The sequence below is a fragment of the Oryctolagus cuniculus genome, chromosome 10 (assembly GCF_964237555.1).
Source record: "Oryctolagus cuniculus chromosome 10, mOryCun1.1, whole genome shotgun sequence".
In the NCBI taxonomy this organism is placed as follows: domain Eukaryota; kingdom Metazoa; phylum Chordata; class Mammalia; order Lagomorpha; family Leporidae; genus Oryctolagus; species Oryctolagus cuniculus.
In genome coordinates, this window is record NC_091441.1 from 94,947,541 (window position 1) to 94,958,380 (window position 10,840).

A 10,840-nucleotide genomic window follows, 5' to 3' on the forward strand; every position below is an offset into this window, starting at 1 on the left:
ATAAATGCAAATGTGATATAAATAAAAGAATAAAGAGTTTTCATAAAGCCATCATTTTGTTTGTTTTCAGTCTCTTTCAGCATTCACACTCACACAACCAGAGACATTTCTAACAGTCAACAGTCTGGGAGGAGCCTGCAGCAAGGGTTTGGAGAATGCTATGCTGTATAAAGACAGGGGGAGGAAGGTGTAGGAACTGATGTCGGAGTTCACTTGGATGGTGTAGAAACCATACAGCCTGTCTGTATCTGAATGCTGGTGGTAGCATAATAGAGTATCGGCAACGAATAGTTTAATTTTGCAGCATTAGGCACTAAAGTAGTGATTTGAGTGGGGCGAGCAGTATTTTTTATTTTTTTATGTATTTTTTTGCAAAGAAATTCCCAAGTATTTAAGAGTCAAAGACCTCCAGCCAGAGTGGTACGGAGAAGGGCTGCCAAGAGAGAAACAAAGCTAAAGTGACTGGTGGCAGTGGGCTTTTTAAGTACAATTTCAAAGGAAAAAAAACTTGACAATCAGATTGGCATTCGGTTACCAGGTGGAGACAAAAACCATCAAAAGACCTCATTTACAATCCTCCATCCTGTCTGGCCTGCTAAGGGTGGGATAGGTAACTTGTTTTCACAATAAGCTGTGAGCTCAGGAAGAGCGGGTATTTTAATACGTCACAGTATGCTATACTACAGGGAAGCAGAATACTATTTTTTAAAAGACATACACGTGCTACTCAGACTCATTTGACTGCAAAACTTTCCTTTTTTGGTGGAGGAAAAGCCGAAGAGAGTCACCAACTCCCAGGAGCTTTAAATGATGCACACATCTCAAAAGTTACCTAATTTCTTTCCAGGCAGATGCCTTTTATCACGCGCACGGGCTGGTGGATGGATTATGGAAACCAACAAGGTAAGTGTGTGGTTCTGTGCCCATGGGGATGGCTGCGAGGTGGGCTCCTTCCTCTCCATCTTTGGTCCCTCTTTTGAGATGTGTATCTGTCCAGATCCTAGTCCTGGCATCTTTTCTTCTGCATTAGGACCTAGAATTCCTCTGTGGGGAGGGAGTAGCCATTCGACTTCCGTCCCGGGCATGCTCTGTTTAACGTCTGGATGCTGTAGAGCAAGCGTGGCCGAGGGGCTTTGTCTGCGTGGCTGTCCAAACAATCGCCTGGGCAGAGGGGCAGGAGGAGGTCCCTGAAATGGCACGCTTCTCCTGCTACTGGTCTGCAGATCAAAGGCAGTTCTCTCCTTCCTAGCCAGTGATGAAGGCAGGGTGGGCCTGAGGGGGCAGCTTCTGAACTGGGAGCAGCCATGACAAATGTGTCCGAGATCTGACTGATAGTGTGGTTCTGGGGGATGGACTGGATTAGAGCGAACTCTGCACAAAATGCCCGCTTTCCTCCCCCTCTGGACCCCAGATGCTCTCCCCAGCCTGTGGCCACAGGGACAGAGCACAGCTCCCCTCTGCTCCCTGCAGCTCTGGGCTGCGAAAGCCATGGACGGTGGAGATCTACAAGCGTGGGTGGAATATATCCACCATGTCCCCTTTGTCTGTGCTCAAGTTTCTTCGCAGGCACTTTTCCGCTTTTCCCCGAGAGGCCAGGGGAAGGGACCGAGGGGAAGATGATGAGATCAAAGCAAAGCAGCCCCACGGCTCTGAAGTCCGGCAGACGCAGATTCGAGTCCCAGCTGCACCACGGACACACGGTGACCCTAGGTGCCGGAGTCAGCCTCTCAGGTGCCGGGCTTCTCCCCAGTGAGCTGCAGAAGACAGCAGCTCCTCCCCTGGGATTGTGGAGGACTGACTGATTGCCTCCTGGCAGAGCAGCCGCGTCTGAGACCTTCTGAGTGTTTGGAGTCTTAGACACGCCGTTCAACCCTGAGAATTTAGGGACTCACTGCGTCACAACAGATTGGGTTTCCAGATGAGGAGGAATGCCACAAACGGGCAACTGATGATTTGATTATTGTGTTTAGCCCTTGTCTATACTCCTGTGGAACCGTGGTCTTCCTACTTTTACTTGTTGACTATTATAGTTAGTGGTACATTAAGCCCATGATTCTATAATAAATTAAAATTATGCTTTTGCAAAAATTAAAGAAAAAAAGGAAGGCAGGAGGGAGGGAGAATGGAAGGAAGGGAAGTGTAGTTATCTTAGAATTTTATCTATGAAATTTTATGTTTATATTAATAACTCAAAAAAGAGAGAGAATAAGCTGCTAATGAACAGTGCCTCATTATTCCAAACAGGCAGTTGACTTGGTGCCAGACCCCTGTATGACATCCGCTCCCCTACAGACCAGCTTCCTTTGCATCAGGCACTTCCCTTGTCTGAGCCAGTGGACAGAGCCCACTGGAGAGTTTCAGTGAGAAAGCCTACAGGAGGCTCCCCAACTGCCCACCCACAGCACAGGGAGCTCTCATGGGGATTATCCTCACACCGACGTCCAAAACCAAAATATAAATGTCCAGGCCATCTCCTAGCTTTTCTGGAATCACATTGTTAGTGCAAGTCATGGGTTCCCCACGCCAATGAACAGATGACAACTTCTTTTCCAATATACGCTAAAATCCTGTCTCTCACTTGAGCACCATTTTTTAAAATGAAGAATGAGCATTTTTTTCTATCACTGTGGAAAAATCACCATGCTTATGAAGAGGAGGAGAGGTCAAGTCTACCTCGAGATGTAAAAGCGGGGGGGTGGGCAGTTAGCCTAGCAAGTAAGGTGCCTACACTGGAGTGCCTGGGTTTGAGTCCCAGCTCTGCTAATGCAGACCCTGAGAAGCAGGCATGATAGCTCAAGTGCTTGGGTTCCTGCCAACCACGTGGGAGACTTGGGCCGAGTTTCTGGTACCTAATTTAAGTGCTGGACCACTGCAGATATTTGGGGGGAATGGGCCAGTGGACATAAGCTCTCTGTCTACTTCTCTCTGTTTCTCTCAGATAAATAAAAATACTAAAAAAATATGTAAAATTTGGAGTGCTAAGTGGGTTCAGGCAGAATCTTCCTAGGGCATGATTCAAATTCTTTCATCAAAAATACAAAGATATTTCAAAAGTTCATGGAAAATGTATACCATCTGTTAACTGCATTTTTCAACAGATTTTTTTTGAGGTCCTCTTGAATGGCAGTTAGGTTTGCATTATAAACTTTAGGGCATTTAGCTTAGTCAAATTTGCAGATGGTCGGGATCTAGTTCAGGAACAGTAACTAGGATTGTGTTAGCATGGGGACAGTAGCTCTGCAATGTTATCTGCCTCAAGCCCAAAACCGGAGAGGATTCTGAGGTCATGGCTGCCACCAAGGGGGTGCTGAGTCAGGTGATCATGGGCCCACCAAGCAGGTAGCTATGGGACACAAACCTTTATTTGCCAGACTTGGTCGGCTGGGTCTTACACCCACCCTAACATGTAGAGGAACTCACAGGAGGGCACGGCAGCCCTGGAGCCCAGCAGAGCCAGTTCTTCTTGACTACCTTGGACTAAGGCACTTGGTGGCATGGAGGGCACCATCTCTGTTCTTTTGCTCCTTAGCTGCATGCTCAATGGATTCCCATCACTGCAAACAACGTACAAACTTGGGATTCAACGTGTGAATACCCAGGTTTCCTAGTGTTTGCATCTTCTCTCTACGAAGAGAGATTTAACAAAAGACATGTAACAAAAACAGCCAGATGTATCCCTCTAGCCAGGCCAAGACAGTGGAGCTGTCAACAGACACCACCAGGGAAGCACAGCACCTCCCTAACTACACTACAAGGCTCCGCAGGGCTCTAAGCCCTGCCCAGCATCAGACAGCAGCACTCCCACAGAGGCTGTGTGGGGGTGAGACAAAGATTTCCATATTCATAATAGAGGACCAGAAGGTGGGAAGCTAAGCAAGCAGCTTCTTCACCTTCTGTCTGTACCTGCTTATCCACGCCCTCCTTCACGATCTGTGTTGTAACCCCACAGGCCTTTCAGCGGCCCCGAGGGCCCTGTGCCATTTCTCAGGCCTCTCTGCCTAACATGTTTTCAACTGGAATGGCCCGCTCCCTCCCCCTCCATTTTAGCAAATTCTAGTTTACCCTGCAGATTTTAGTTCGGCTGTAACATCCACAGGAATGTTTGCTCCAGCTTCCCAAAGTCAAATTCTCTTTTATTTTAAAGTTTATTGTATTTGACAGGCAGAATGGCAGAGAAACGGGGAGAGAGAAGCAGCTTCCAACCACTGGTTCACTATCCAAAGGCCTGGAAACTGCCACAGCTGAGCCAGGCTGAAGACAGGAGTCCCATACCCCATGCTGGTCTCTCACATGGGTGGCAGAAACCCAAGCCCTGCACCCATCACCTCCTGCTTCCCAGGCACATTAGCAGGAAGCTGGATTGTAAGTGGAGGCAGGATTCTATCCTAAGCACTCCAATACAAGATGTGGGTATCCCAGGCAGTATCCTAACCAGCTGTACCACGATGCCTACCATGTCAAGTTATCTTATAGCACCACACATAGCTTAGCAGGTAAAGCTGTATTGCCCAATAAATAATATACAACACAGGGAGTCCAGAAAGAGACTAGTGCACATGTTTATAAAGGATGGTGAAAGCACCTTCAAGTAGAGAAGCTGCAGGCTCTAAGAACACCTACATGGCTCGTCCTCGGGAGCACCTCAGCCTAACACCTTCACGGGTCATTCTTGGGAGCACCTCAGCCTAGCAAACCCTCCTAGGGCTCAGCACGCCCAACTGCATTATGTCTTTGTGGTAGGAGCAACTTGAGGCCACGGAAAGAGACTTCAAATCATCAGCTGTAGCAGCAAGTACATGAGTTTATTTTCTCCTTGGCCCTCATCAGAATAACAAATGAGACAGTGACAACAAATGAAGGAGCTTGCTTGTTGAACACAAACGCTTCCACTCCTATCAGCCTCCAAACTTTGATAGTCAGGCTTTACGATGGAAGCTACACAGCCCTGGGGAGATGACTCCACGCTTCCACGCTTTCTCCAAACACTCGAGGATGGGAAAAGGGCCTCCCACCCATCCACCCAGTGCTGAGTGGAGGAGACATCATCAAGGAGGCCTTAGGAAAACAGCAGGCCAAGCACATAGTAGGAGGCCTGATAAGGGATTCCTGAATTACAAGAAAGGATAAGAACATACCAGTGCTAGTGCGTCAGAATGGGAAGTCACCCATTACAAACTCGAACACAGGCTGCATCAAAGACAAGACAGGACATTCATTTGGCTAACAATCACCCCCCATGAAGGTTGGCGCCTCATGACTCATGATACAACAACCAAGTTTCCTGTAAATGTGGAGCGAGTTCGATAATAAGCAGAGATATGAGAGGAGTTCACTGAGCCTGCAACTGATTCTGGGCAAATATTCATGCGTGTTTTATGATCTGAAAAGATGGTGAGCTTTGCCACACAAGCAAACATTTACTTGCTTTTATTCCAATTACTGCAAGTCAACATGGTATCTGTGTGTACTTAATAACATATAGGTAAAATCATAGAGAAGGTACTGGCTAATGTGCTATGTGCTAAGATGTTTTTCTAAGATTCTTACATTTAAAAAAAAGTAGCTCTCTCCACAAATCTGCAAGTCATGTTCCTTTTACAACTGATGAGATTGAAGATCAGAGAGATCAGATAACTCGTTCAAGCCCACACATCCAGTCCAAATTGGAGGCAGCATGGAGCCTGGATGGTTTGATTCCAGATTTCATGTTTTTAACAGGGACACTGTTCTAAAATGAAATGACAGAACAGAAAAGCCAGAATGACAAAACAGACTCCTAAACTTCTGGACAAACAACTGGTGAGTTCCCATGCAAGTTTTGTTTGAGAAAATTGTGTTTCCTAGGACATTTGCAAGCTATGTCATCAAAAAGCTAATGTAGAGCAACACTTCCAGAGAAAAAAAAGGCTCATTATTGCATCATAATATACAAACACAAAGCTATAACTTAAAAACATGAAACACACATTGTAATCCATCATAGAAACGGGACTATCAGGTTATAATAAAAGTACAAAAGCCAATAAAAATTCACCAAGATGAACTGTACAAAACATTCATTTTATGTGTAACATGAGTAAACAATCAAACACGAGCATGAATTTGATTCCAATTTATATTCCTGGGGCAGGGACAAAAGTAGCCAATCAGAAGGTCTAAGTGAAACAACCTGTCACTGAGAGGCCTTGGCCAGGCTTCCTAGGCTGCCATGTGTCTTGATCCCTTTGTTTCTTCCACGAGCTTTATGTCAACCAGCATCTGTCTATGTTTACTCCACCAGCCACAATGAGCTCACTAATTACCTTTAATCAGACTTATCTGAAATGCATCTTTATCTTTCATATACATCTTGTGTACAGGAAAAGTGCTGGGAGGCCAAGGTTAGGAAGACATAGCAATGGAAAGTCTGCATTTTCTCTAGCTCTGACAGTGCAAAAACAATGCCCCCTTCCTCCACCTCCACCAAATGCAGCCAGGGCTGCCTCTGCTGCCACCTCAAGTTGCCCAGTGTGACAGCAGAGGACAGTGCTAGGGAAGTCCCACCTTGCCTAAGCCAAATCGCATGGTCTCCTTGTGGCTAACAGGTTCAGGTGCCGAGGAGATCCATATACATCCTGATGTAATAAACGATGGCTGCTCTGTAGCACACTATAAACTGGGAAGTTCCCTGCTCATGCACACCTTGAGAGGCAGTAGGGGATGGCTAAAGGAGTTGGGTCCCTGACATTCACACAGGAGGCCAAATTGGATTCTGAACTCCTGGCTTTGGCCTGACCTGGCCCCAGCTGTGGCAGGCATTTGAGGAGTCAATTCGTGGATGAAGATCTCTCTCTGTCTCCCTTTCAAATAAGTAAAAAAAAAAAAAAAAAAAAAAAAAAAAATTGAAATGACCTTAAGGCCTTAAGTGAATAAAGCTATAGATTTCCTCATTTTTAAAAATCTTCTTTTAAAGATTTCTTTATTTGTTTGAAAGGCAGAGTTACAGTGAGAGGAAGCAAGAGATAGAGTGATCTTCTATCTGCTGGTTCATTTCCCAGATGGCTGCAACAGCCGGGGCTGGGCCAGGCTGAAGCCAGGAGACAGGAACTCCATCATGGTCTCCCACGTGGGTGGCAGGGACCCAAGTACTTGGGCCATCTGCTGCTGACTTAGGCACATTAGACAGAGCTGGATCAAAAGCAGAGCAGACAGGCCTTGAACTGGTGCTGATAGGGGATGCTGAAGTTGCAGATGGCAGTGGAACCCGCTGTGCCACAGCGCTGGCTCCCAGGTTTCTGATTATCGTATCTCTCGTGGGCACCCACACGTGCTGGAGATGTGGGGCAAGTTACTTCTCAAGGCCTCTGTTTCCTCATCTATAACAAAAGTAACGATGGGGCTCTGGGGCCCTCTGTCCTTCATTCAGCATGGATTTAATGAGCCTACTACCTGGGTATTGTAGAGACTATGGGAAGAAGTAAGAGGACATCTGAAGCTTAGAGACTGGGGAGTTGTCTGTCACCTGTAGATAAGATGCAGACGTGGAGACCACTAGTGATCTGCAACAGCTTGGTGACCGACCTCTTCTTCCAAAGCACCCGACTGAACCACACTTCTCAGCCTCCTCTGCCCGTAGGTCTGTTCTGGTGATTTCATTCAGGCCGATGGAATGCAAACAGGTATGCCAAGTACCGCTTTAGGTCTAGTCCTTGCCTCCCCCGCATCGGCCAGCCAACAGAGAAGTTTCTGGAAGCCCAGAGGCCAGCACAGCCTGGGACTCTGAACGAGACTGCCTGGAGTCTGGCCCCCTGACAACCTGCACTAGACAGTGACAAGAGCTGCTGTGTTTTAGCCACTGACATTGCGGGTTTGTTACAGCAGCTAGCGTGATGTGAAAGAATTCAGATCCTTTGGGACACCCAGCACACTGAACAGACAACTGGCAGTATTGTCACCCATTCCTAGCTCCCTTGCTTTACATCTTACAGGATGCGAAGTTCAAAAGGAGAAGTCCAAGGTGGTGGTGGCGGGGGTGGGAGGGGGAAGGCAGAGAGAAGAGGGGGAAACAATACTGAAATCCTGAAAATAGCTCTGCATAAACCTTACACCTGGGCGCCATCTGGTCATCCGCTGTTCCTGGGGAAATATCCTCACAGTCATCCAGCGCCTCTGCCAACTTTTCTCCATAACCACATGAAGTTTCGGTGTGGATTTGCAGTGCCCAGGGCCTCTTCCTGCCCCACACCCCCAAATGTCCTGGGCTGCAGCTGTCCCTGGGCCTGGCTGCCTTCCCCTGGCATTGGGTCACCGTAGTGCATGCTTTTGATGGGGAGCCCACTGACAGGGATGTGGGAGAACTCTGACATGATTCTGCTGAAGCTGTCCTGAATCCTGGGGGAAATGCCCAATGCATTCTCAGGTTTTTTCACTTGCTGGGACCGCAGGGCAGAAAAGAACAGATGCTACCTATGTGGCCAATCCTCTTGCAGGGAGGAGAGGCGGGCTCAGACCTGCTATATTTACACATACAACTCAGCTAGTCACTGGAGGATAAGCTGTCTCAAATATTCTAGTAAATGAAAGGTACTTCGACTTGCCACGGAACAGAAGTCGGCTCTTCTCCCTCGTGGGTGTGTAATTACAGGCATAATACATGTTTGCTGCAGCAAGCGGAATATGCAGAAGTGTAAATAGTGAATGTTCACTGTCCCTCCTTCTTCCTACATTATCATCTGGCCCCTCCGCCACATAATCAGCCCTAATAGGTTAGTAACGTTTCTTCCCTGTCTCTGAACCTAAGCTAAACCAATGTACCTGTGTAGGGTTAATCCCTCTACCTATAGCTTTCTTCACATACAAGGAATGATTCAATACATAATAATCTTCAAACCACTTTGTCCCACCTAATAGTTAGGAATATCTTCCCAGCACTCACTCATTCTTTGCACATAGTTGTATTAACATTGCCCGAGAGAAAGAGCCATTAGATGCAAGATTTCAAGACATCATTGATCTAAGAGTTAATAATTACTGTCAATATTTTTTGAAGGGAGATTAAATGTTAAGTAGACCAGTTTACATGAGAAAACATTCTGTCTTAAAGTGGGTAAAAGTGTACGTCTTAAAAGCTTACGAACTTGGTGAAATCTCTGTGAGATGCCAACCACAGCACTGCTCCCAAGGCGTAACTGCTTCGCATGCAGGTCGGGGCGCCAGGAGCCCCTCCCAGGGTTGGCCTCCCCTGAAGGAAAGGCTTCGGCCTGGGCTGACACTCAGTGTCTCTCCTGGGCTGCTCCGTTGCACACACAGCTGAGTTACCACCTCTGGGTTCTGGCTCCCCCAGGGAGAGAGCACGGGAGAGGAGGCACTGCGCAGGTATTAGCATGCAGATCACACACCCTCCCTTTGTTCTGGCGCCTGAGGTCAGATGGAATAAATCAATCAGCCTCTGCAGCCAAAGCCCTTCAACGTGCCCGGGAGCCCTCCAGTGTTCGCATGTGCGGCCCCATCTTTAATCACTGGTTAGAGTCAGCAGGAGCAAAATGGAGCCAAAGAACCTGTGGGGCGGTGCCCAGCTGTTCCCAGGGTCCCATCCACTGTGGAGGTTCTCGGTGGCTCCCCCGTGTGCTGGAATTAGAGGCAGGAGCAGCCAGCGCAGACACTGTAGAGCCTGAGCACACACCCCTCGTAGCAGATTCCATTTTTGAACATAGGCTGTATCAGATCGGTGCCATGCATGTTAACAAACAATGCTTCATTCTCCTTATCCCTGGGAAGTACTATCGACAGACACATAGGAAGCCGGGGCTCAGAGAGCCTACGATTTGCTTTAGGGTTTAAACAGTGCACGTGGGATGCCTCATTTAGGCACACCGCCTGGCTATCACTGGAGGTGTCCCTGACCGCCTGCAGGTGGCTCCCTGCAGGTGTCCTGGCCTCCTGCATTCAACTATGGAGTCCATAGATTATCTTTTCTGAGTTCAAGAGACTTGGACCATCGCTGGGTCCCGCAGGACACAGTTAAAACAGCTCCATACTCAAATTCTCTATCCAAGTTCCCCTGAAGTTGGTAAGTACAGTCCCTTTCATGCCTACTCATACTTTCTGTTCAAAATGACACAATTTTGGCCATAAAAGAGGGCCCTGAAGGGCATCTTGCTCAACCCCTTCGTTTTTAGATAAGGAGCCAGATAGTGGGTGTGTCTGGCAGGGTGGTGGGAGCTGGGATCTGGAGATGGGTGGCAGATGGGGAGACCCAGAAGAAGCTCCTGGCTCCTGGCTTCAGATGGACACAGCTCCAGCCATTTCTGCCAGTTGGGGAGTGAACCAGCGGATGGAAGACCTCTCTCTCTTTCTCTCTGCCTCTCCTCTCTCTGTGTAACTCCGACTTTCAAATAAATAAATTTTTTTAAAAATGGTGGAGAGGAGGATAAAAGAGGGTAGGCTGAGGAAAGCACCCTTTGGGGAAAGGGCAGGATGAATACAGTGGGTTCAGTGTGGTGGAAATGGCCGTGGCCAAAGGACAGGCTGTTGAGAATTAACAAAATCCGAATTTTCAGCTTCTTCCATAAGGGCCCCCCCTCTCTCGTACTACTGATTTGCAGGGTCTCTCTCCTGATATAAAGCTGAGATTGCCCTTCAAATGCCAGCGGCACAGAAGTCCTGGACGCCATTCCCAGGGGGTGACTGTGAACATTTATCAAGATACTCTGGGCCATGATCTCTTGCTTTATTTAGTCTTTGGCACAATTTTGTGAAGTAGGGGCTACTGTTATCCCCTCATTAGAGTTGAGGTTCTGGGTCAGCAGATGGCTTGTTCAGATACACAGAGCTGGTGGTGGTGCTGCAGCCAAAATGCCAA

The 10,840-nt window shown here is 47.7% G+C and overlaps 1 protein-coding gene across 4 annotated transcripts in view; it reads right to left on the reverse strand.

The window, feature by feature from the left end:
- Positions 1–10,840, reverse strand: part of CACNA2D3 (calcium voltage-gated channel auxiliary subunit alpha2delta 3) — an 879,489-nt gene that overhangs the window by 120,322 nt on the left and 748,327 nt on the right. The window lies entirely within an intron of this gene.